Raw genomic sequence first — 10616 nt, 5'->3', positions numbered from 1 at the left:
GTTTAGATATTTTGCATAAGATTAAACATACAAGCGAAAAAATAGTTTATATTATTATTGATGTGTGGATTGTGAAATAATTATCCAATTAATTTATTTAAATGAATTTAGAAAACTAACCATAAATAATAAAAGTATAAAACTATCCTAATATTCTATACAATTGTTCAAATAGTTGATAAAACTTTAAATAAAATATTTCTTAAATAAATCATGTCTCAATATCCGCTCAAGATGGACATCCGAAGAAAAGTGAATATCGAAGATGTTCAAATACTGGAAAATCACAAGCTTGTTTCGTCGCGTTTTAGCTAACGGGCGGTAGTTGATCGCCTGCTTCGCGGACCTGTGTTCCTTCGGTTGCAGCAGGCAATGCATACGCTTTATGGGCGTTGAATGAAAATATAGCGCCCATCCAATGGTCGCGGTTTTGGCTGTAGTAATCCTTTCGGATTTTGGCTACACCTGATTACATATTTTTTATCTATTTAAAATCTTGAGAATTTATTTGAAATTGATTTTTCTTTCATGCACCCTTTTAAGTTTATTTTTAATCTTTTAAAATACACAAAATAATTAAAATAAATATGACATTTATTTTAATTGTTTTATATTTTTGGGTTAAACAAATATTTTTTTGGGATGAAATGGGTAACACGTTTCATCCTAAATTATTTATTTTATTTCCTTTGATTTTTTTAAAATTATTTTGAGATAAATGAGTAAAACATTTATCACAAATAATTTTATTTATTTTATTTGGTCATTATCCTTATTTAATTAGGTTTCAATTATTACCATAATTAAATTAATTAATTGTTTAATTAAATTTTTGACGTTAGAGTTAATTATTTTAATTATATTTATTTGAAAATAAATTAAAATAATTATTTCAAAAATTTAGGTTAGATATGTAAATCTATAGTGTTTATAGTATTGTAAATTTTCTAACGTTCTATATTATATGGTAATTTTTCTAACATCTGTATATTAAGTATTAAAAATTAAACTCAAAATTTTATTTTAATTTGTATATAAGTCATTTTCTATATATAAATAATATTTATAAATATTGAGTGTTTATAATAATGAAAAAACTTTAAACAAACAATAGATCACTATCTGATATTAAGAACACAATGAGAATATAGTTATTGATTAAACTAATATATAAAAATTTAAATAATATATATTTATTAAAAAATAAAATAATATATCTAAATTTATTAAAAATATTAAAATAACATATTAAAATTATTTTTTTAAATATTTTTTTATAAATTTAATAGATTAACAAATTATTTGAAGATTATGATGCTGGGACTATTAGAGTATGACTATAACTTTAAATTATACAAATATATAAATACTAGAGTTTATTTTGATTTGTGTCTAAAATTGTTGTTTAGGCCGGTTCTAGAACAGAACTTATATTATAATGGGATTAAGTACACAAGTTAGAAAGTTTTGGAACAGCCATGACAAATATTCTTCCAGCTCTCACATTTGTAATGGCTTGGTTACTCAGGTAAATTACTTTTCCTTTTGTTAACTGAGAAATTTGTTTGTTTAGTAATTAATATTCATGACAGGCTTGAGAATGTCGAAGTCAAGAAAGATGGAGTCAGGTCAAGTTGTGGGAATCTTAGTGACAGTTGGAGGAGCTATGATTGTGACATTAGTCAAAGGTCCAAACTTGGGCTTACCATGGACAACATCAAGGGCTCTCTTATGATCATAGCTGGTTGTTTCTGCTGGGCTAGTTTCTACATTTTAAAAGTGCTTATTCATCAATTACTCACACTCCATTCTCATAATTCAAAATTCTTGTAAAATGTCCTGATCATCATCTTGTTAAAATTTGATATAGACAATCACCTTGAAATCTTATCCAGCTTCACTTTCTCTCACGACACTAATCTGCCTAACGGGATCATTACAAGGGACTGTTCTTACACTCTTTGCCCAGAGAGGAAATGCCCAAATTTGGTCTTTGCACTTTGACTACAAGCTTTTAGCTGCCCTTTATGGAGTAATCTACCATCTTCATATTCTTCTTTCTTCTTTTACCTTTTTTAGTGTGTTTATATTAAGATAGGGTTTATAGGGTTGTTTCAGGGGGTTATCAGTTCAGGCGTTAACTATTATATTTCATTACAAGTGATAAAGGAGAAAGGACCTGTCTTTGTGAATTCATTCAATCCTCTCAGCATGGTCCTTGTTACCATAATGGGATCTTTTTTCTTTGTGAGCAAATCAGTCTGGGAAGGCAAGTAATAATAGTACTTTTTATGAAAAACAAACCAACATTTGATGATTATATTATATTTGATCCTTTTTTTCTGCAGGGTTGTAAGATCAGTTGTAATAGTTGCTGGATTATATGGGGAAAAGTAAGGAAAAAAAGAGCTTAAATAATAAGCAAGAGATCAATCATATAGCTCCTGTTGACCTTCTGGACAATGATAAAAATGAAGAAGATGAGAAAAAAGAGAACTCAAAAACAGAGGTTAATAATAATTCTGTAAAAGTATTGTCTATTGATGAAGCAGTTTGAGTACAATGTTTAACACAAGTCAATAGAAACAGTTTTAAGTAAATTTGTCCAAGAAAAGAAAACAAAAAGTCTTCATTGCTTGATACAAGTCCTCCTGCGTAGTAGTATCCTGCAACTCATACACCAAGTCGGCGATTGTCTTCCCATTAGCAAAGTAAATACAATCGTTCGGATGCTTGGTCTGTCGGCATCCGGCATGGATTTCAAGCTCATGTGCGTTGACAACCTTAAAAACAAAAACAAAAACAAAATAGCTTTAACGATATATATGATAGTAAAAATTAAATTACCAAAAGAAAAAGAGGGTTTTCTTTACTTACAATCCAGATGACCTGATGACTGCTCTCAGATTATTCTGCACAAAAATGAAAAAGAGTTAAACGGGGAATGTGAAAATGAAGAAGTTAAGACTGGTTACCTGTGTTGATGAATAGATGACTGGTACTCCATCAAAGACCTTACTGAATATAAGGCTTTTGGCGTTTGATGGGAACTTTCTTAGAGTACCCATCTGGCGTGGAGTCATATAATTAATCTTTCTTTTTATCCTTCTTCCATTACCATTTTCAATGGCCAAGGGAGTAGTTCCCCAATGGATCATCAATAACAATTGTGCTGGGAGAAGAAAACTGGACAGGATGAATGTTGATTAAAAGGCTTAGGCCATGGGATTTATATAAGCTGTGTTTTAAAAAAGCACAGGCCACATTAATGAATAATGAGATTTATATAATCTATGTTTTAAAAAGTATAGGCCACATTAATGAATAATGGGATTTATATAATCTGTGTTTTAAAAAGCCTAGACCACATTAATATTTAGATGTCTTTTGGTAAATAAAGTTATTTAGACTCCCAACAATATTAATGTTTGGAGACTATTTAATTAATTTTTATATTTTTAAATGTGAAAATATTATAACTTTATTTTTTTTTAATTTATCACTTTTCATTAATAATAAATAAATTATTAAAAAAAAAATATATTCCCAATGAAAAATAATATATTTATAAATTATTATTTTTTTAATTGGTTCTTGTATAAAAAATAAAATAAAGATAGTGTAAACACAATCATAGAATATGTGAGAATTAAAATAAACAAACATATAATTTATAATAAAAAAATTAATTTACCCAACGTGAATCATACAAAAATTGAATTTATTTTTACAAATTACCTCATAAATAAATTGAGTTTTTTTAATTATTATTTATTGCTGGAATCACATATTGCTGAAAATAATCAGCCAATATATACAATCATTTTTTAAATAATGTAAAATAAAATACCAGTTATATATATAATTTGGATCTAATTAAAATAATATTTTTTTTTGTCACCCAACAAATTAAAAAAATAATACTAATTATAAAATTTAACAAAAATTAAATATATAATGATAATATCTACTATAAAAACTTTCCTAATATATATATATATATATATATATATATATATCTAAATATTAATATAATTAAAAATATATATGCTAATTGATTTATAATATATATTAATTAATTAATAATAATACTATAGGCAGAAAATTTGAGGCTTATAAGCCTAGGGAAATTTGATCAAATGACTTTAAAATAACCTTCTCTCATATTTCTGATAAAATGATTTTTTAAATATAACTTTTTTTTTAATTTTTTTTTTATTTTACTCTTATTATATTTTTTTTTTATTCTAGTAACCTTCCCCTCTTCCCCATTTTTTCTTATTTTCTTTCCTTCTTCTCCCCGGAACCGACCATTGTTCTCCCTGCACTCTCTTCCCCGGTTTTCTCCCCCGACGATCGCCAAGCAACGACGTACGCCTCCCCGCAACCATTCACCGCTTTCATATTCATGTGAGTTTTTATTTTTTTTTTCCGCTCCCTTTGCATGCTGTGTATGATAGGTTTTAGGGTTTTAAGTTTTTAGGGTTCCCCGCTCCCCGCAACCATCTGCACGAATAAACTCTTAGATATGGCCATTGAGGCTTCATTTTTTACAAAGTAATGGTATATCCTCTTCCTAAATCAATTTAGTGAATGTTCTCTTGCTCATTTAGGCAGCTCAGATTGAAACTGAAGGATCTGGGGTTCACGATGGTGCTTACCGATTAATAAAGAATGATATCTCCTCTTTGAGGAATACAAAATATAGCGGTATGATTGTTGTATCTCTTTTTCATATTCAGTGTTATGTTTAGTTCATTCAGATCTTCATGATAGCAAGGCCGGTGCGGTTCTTGAATATTTATCCTCTATGGTGGCTTCTTTTGAATCTGTTTCAACAACAATGGATGGATTGTAACTTATGTTCTTCTAGTTCTTCTGTATTCTTTAGGTATGCCTCTCTATTCCATTATTTTGTAGTTCATTCAAGGCATCGGTTCTGTACACTAACATGGACGTAAAGTTTAATTCTTTCACTTTGTTAATTAATTTATGTTTTGTTGAATAATTGATGAATGTTTGACTAAATGTTGTTTGATGCTTGGTTAATTTAGCTTCTAGAGCTCCTAGGGTATAATGAATCTAGTTAGGAAGAGGCTAGGTAAATTCTTGACTGGCCTCGTTTCTCAAAATTTTGATCGCCGTAATCATCATCATTTGGTCACTAGAGGAAGAACTGTCGGTCAGTCCTTCAAATGCATTCCAGACCTCCTCCTTAGTACATCGAAGGTGCAATTGAAGCTCTAGAAGGAAAGGAGGACTCATGTGATGATCGTGGAGCAAATGCATCGACGGATAATGAGTTATAGGTGGTAGACGTTTTCTGATTTTCAGATCTACAAAGGAATCATCATTTGATTCCTCTACTTTGATTCCTCTATTCTTCTCTTCCTTGTGTCAAAATCATCCTATAAGGCTTTTAATGCTTTTGAGAACCTCCGTAGCGATGAGTTCCCGTAGACCGAAGTGAAGGCTATGATGAGAAACGCTCCGTCGGAAGTTGGAGGTCTGGATCGGGAAGAACAAAGAACTTTTCTGTTCTTCAACATCAAATTCCAATAACCTCCAAACTTGAATCAAGGCGGATGAGGATGGATTTGATTTTGAGGCGACTATAGCTATCTAATCACTAGGCGAGGAATCTCTAAGTAGTTCTGGCTTTGGGAACCGACGAGACAGAAGTAGAGCACGAGGAAGATGATAGAGGGGCTTTTCAACTTTTTTGAGACTCTTTCTTACGTCCAATTCGACTCCCCAAACTTTATATTTATCCAATTTGGATATAATGTTTCGATTTTCAACTTTTTGGAAAAGGGCTTGTTTTGTTCCTTTTACACCAAACAACCTTGTTTCTTCAATTAGAGTCTCTAAATAATTTTAGAAAAATCCAAAAATTAAAAGATGGTCAAAATAAGTATTTTCAATAATAATATTTTTTCAATATTTTGGGATCGTTTGAAAAATGACTTATTTTGAAATGCTCATATCTTGAGCTCTATAGTCTAGAAAATTATGAAATTTTGGTAGTAGGTCCATAAAATTATTTTTGACCTCCCTTGAAATTTTCCTAATTTTCGAAACACTTTTGGAAAAACACTCATTTTAGCGGAGTCATATCGTGTTTCTCGTAACACCAAAAGTTCCAAAATCAAGTGCGAAATGTTTCTAAAAATACGTTCGACATGTACAAAAGCAATCAGATTCTTCCAACCATTTTAGAAAAATTCTCGATTTCGATTGTTGCATACTTTGGGGTTCTAATTCCCCTCTTTGCTCTTTAATCCACATCCTGATACACTGGTGAAATCTTTTTTGTACAAGGATTCATAACTCAGATTAACAAGCAAACCTACAAGAAAATATACAAAACGATGAGTGCACATTGTGGGTCACATGTGTGCCCGAGTAGTGCATTCGATGTTTCATTACATCTTTTTTTGTCCAGGAAAACCTAACAAGAATCCAGAATCGTCTCTGGACTAAGCATAGGGTATCATGTTAAATAGACATTAGACACGATAAATAGAAACAATAAGAATTATAATGGTTTGATGTCAGCCTTTATCGAGATCTAATTAGAACTAGGATTACTCCTTTTGGATTAGATACAAGGTTAGGATATACACAAACAAAAGAATTTTGAACTCACAATTAAAATGTGTAACTTCCTAAATAAATGGCCAACTAAATCAAGTAGAGATTATTATACCACGGGATATGTGCATAGGACATAGTTTCTTCAACTCTTTCCTCATGCGTAACCAAGCACCAAACCCTTAACCCGTGAATACTCTATTTTATTTACTTTAGTTTCTTTTTGAAGTAAACTAAAGTGATGACTTTACCAGTCAACTAGATTACAAATTTTATACACGTGCTAATCTGTAACCTATACGGGCTAAGAAAGAAATGTCTATGATATAGAACTCAATTTTGGTTCTTCTCAAAATGATAAGACACCATCCTATATATATAGTTTTCCTATCTACATTTTTTGTGAGATTCGAGAGGAAGGTAATTCTCGTAGTTTTATAGCATATACTTTATAGAAAAATCATTTTTTCTAAAAATTCACGGGTCGTATTTACCATTCAAGTCTTTCAATGCGCCCTCTCCATTGTCGGAGCACTCGAAAGGATAGGTAAGACATGGGACCGACCAATTTTGGATCACATAAACCACTCTTAAAGAAGGAGAATTTGAATGGATAAATCTACTCTTATGAACAGATCATTTCATACTCTAAAATAAAAGAGATTAGGTGGACCATAAAATTGGTAGACGCATAACTTAAGAGAAAGTCCCGCATACAGAAAAAAAATTATGGGACATTCTAAGGAGATGAGGTACGAAATAAAACGCGTACAACTTCCAATTGCTGGACTTAATTGATCGATCGTGTCACTCATTGAAGCTATCATAGCTTCCTTCTCTCGAATCGAGTCTTTTGAGCTATCAGTCGTTCTCCATGCACCTGACTGTGGTTACAGACTTTATTAAATTCCCTGTCAATACGTGTTTCCACCATATTGACAAAAACGATGTTATAGATTGGATTAGATTTAAATTGAGAACTTAGTTATAGAATGAAAGATATATTGATTTAGAGTTGAGAAATTAGATGAGTGAGGTAAGACATTAATGATGAAAGAAGAAAAAGAAGATAGAGAAGGTTAATTTGGAGAAATTTCTAAAAAAATCTGCCTTTGTTGATTTCTTTCTCTTTCTTATATATCTGTTAGCTATCATAACTAATTTCCTAGTCAATTAACATTTCATTTTTTGGTAACAACCATTTTCCCATCAATAGGTAACTATCCAACATTTTGACTAACGGTCATTAACAATTATTTATTGTACTGAATTAAAATGTAAGTGTCGACCTTGATTAAGTCTACCCATCATTTTATTCTAGGGTTAGGAAACCTAACTCTAACGATATCTCATATCATGAACATGATTGAATGCTGATCAACAATCTGGATGTTGTTTTGTATTTTTTCTCAATATTAAAAAAATTATGAATGTTTTGTAAATTGTTAATAAGGGATCCATCATTAGAATCGAATCATTGATGTTCTTAAAGTAATCATCTAAGCCTTGTTGTTTAGTGTAGATATTCTCTCTCAATTGATATTGCCTTCATAACGAGCTTTGATTTCATCTCATAGTTAATGTGAAGTTATAGTTCTCTGAAAGTGTACCTTATTATTTTTGTCGATTGTGTTCAATATTTAAATTCTTATTGTTGCATCAACCATCCTCTAATGCATTGTGAAGTAAACGAATTGGTCGACCACGTTCATTAAACGTCATACGTGAGCCAAATATACCACTATAAAATAATTGGAATATGAACCCATCGACTCAATCCAACCGAGCTCACGGTTTCTATCCAAACATATCAACACTTTGATGGGTTTTGTTTGGGCTCCCAACTATGAAAAAGGCCCAATAGTGGTTCAAGTTCACTTTTAATTCATTAAGGGTATTATAGTATTTTAAAGGGTTATGTTATAACATATTTGCTCTAGTATTTAAAGAGCAGCAATCGTCATTAAGAAGCAGAAGTCAAAAATTATAAAAGTGGAAGAAAGAGAAAATCTTGTAGCAAATTTTCGCCTACAACCGCGTAGGGTTCATCAAACTGACGATCAGAGATTCAAATGGAGTTTTTCTAGGGCTTAAAGATTCTTCCTAATTTGAGTTTTTTTTTATTTCACTTGTTTGGGACAAAACATTTGTATCTTTTTTATTATTTCATTTTATCTTTCTATGGTATTAAAGGTTGTTATACCTTGATTGTATTCCCGACTCTAATTATAGTGAAGCTTGACTGGACGTAAAGTCATGTGGTTTTACTATTTGATTTGAGGAGGTTTTTCATGTAAAAATTTAGTGTGTGCATTGTGTTATTTATTTTCGCTTTTACTTGTACTTTATTTGCTCCTATATTTTCAATCAAGTAGGGGATATAATATATGTTTTTTCCCAACAAGTGGTATCAGAGCTTGGTTGGCTATTTTGGACTTGATTGAATTATGGAGATAAACACAAGTAGGATGATTTTGCTCAATGGTTCAAATTATCAAAAAAAAATTGGGAAAACGACTTAGCGTCATTTCATTAAAAATTCCCCAAAATGGGAAAAAACCCCACGAATTTAAGAGATCATTCTAGACAGGCCTAGAATGATTTTGAAGTCGTAACATTCTGAATAAAAGCTAAAAAGCTAAAAACGTAAATGAATTATCTGATTACAATGCTTTCAATTCTAGTGAGTTTCAAAAAAATGGTAAATTCCAGTTCCTACAGATATTCCAGTTCTGCTCCGTGCTTGGAATTCTTGTCCACGTTCCTGCGAGGGCGCTGCAATCCGATACAATATCTTTCCATAACTCTTCAACGTTCCTGCGGGTTCTTCCATATACCCTTGCATTTCGTTCTTGCCGAATGTTATACACCACTGCTCCAAAGTCGCACTTAAACACGCTTGTTGCAAATCTATTTCCCTTGTCTTTGAGTAGTGTTGCATCTTTGATTTTATCCATTCGCTCGGGAAACTGATCAGCTCAAGTCTTTTATAGAATATGTCCTAAAACTCTGAAGCAATACAGCAGCTCCCGAATAGGTGATCTATGGTTTGTTCATTTCCTCTACATAGAAGACAGTTCGTGTCTGGGATGCTCATATACTTGCTGATACGATCACGAGTGATAAGTCTTTCCCAAAAGACGAGCCATAGGATGAACTGGTGTCTAGGGATAATCTTCGTTGACCATACAAGAGGAATCCATTCTACTTTATGTACTTTTTCCCGTGTTACCTCCCATATTTTCTTCAATATCAGCTTCCCATTGTCCTTAGCTTTCTATTCATGAATATCCGGTATGTCGTGTAGTTGTATGTTACTTATATGATCAAGTATCCTCTGTCCTTCTAGATTTCTTCTTAGGAGTGAGTCTCAATTCCCGTCTTTAATATCTCTGATATTTGCTTTTGTGTAGTCCCTTCTAATGCGGGTATTTTGAAACTCCTCCTTGTGGATGATAGGCTGGTTTTCGAACCAGGGGTCGTTTCAGAATAGAGTGCATTTCTCGTCCCCTAGTCAGATGTCATAAAGATCTGCAATATCGCTTCTTAGTTTAAGAATCTTTTTTAGAGACCAGCTCATACCTTCATAAATTTTGCAGGTCCAGATGCTGGTTTCGTATTTCATAAACCTCGTATGCACCCATTTGATCTATAGTGACTCCTGATTGCGCTCAAAAGCCCCCACAAATGCTTAAAGGTGAGAGCCTTGTTCCACTCGATACAGTTCTTCAAGCCGATACCTCCCTCATTCTTTGGTTTGCAGAGAGCGGTCCATTTGACTTTTTTTCCTCCTTTTCCGCTATTGCCCCAGATAAAGTTCCTCATCAGTGTATCGAGCTCCTTCATTACCTTCTTCGGAATGACCATTTATTGCGCCCAGTAGCCAACTATGCCCATGCCCACGGTTTTGATAAGTTCAATCCTCCTTACATAAGAATGTTTTTTCGCTGCCTAGCCAGATATCGTATTTTTTACCTTTTCAATCAACGGCTTGTAGTGTGAGATCTCGATCTGCTTCGCAG

At 32.1% G+C, this 10616-nt stretch overlaps 1 pseudogene; it reads left to right on the top strand.

Annotated features, from left to right (window-relative positions):
- The first annotated feature begins 234 nt into the window (after window positions 1-234).
- LOC124924450 lies at window positions 235-2356 on the top strand (annotated as a pseudogene).
- Window positions 2357-10616: the final 8260 nt, after the last annotated feature.

The sequence above is a fragment of the Impatiens glandulifera genome, chromosome 2 (genome assembly GCF_907164915.1).
Source record: "Impatiens glandulifera chromosome 2, dImpGla2.1, whole genome shotgun sequence".
NCBI lineage: Eukaryota > Viridiplantae > Streptophyta > Magnoliopsida > Ericales > Balsaminaceae > Impatiens > Impatiens glandulifera.
The sequence above is the reverse complement of the archived record's forward strand: the minus strand, read 5'-3'. Positions and strand labels throughout refer to the sequence as shown.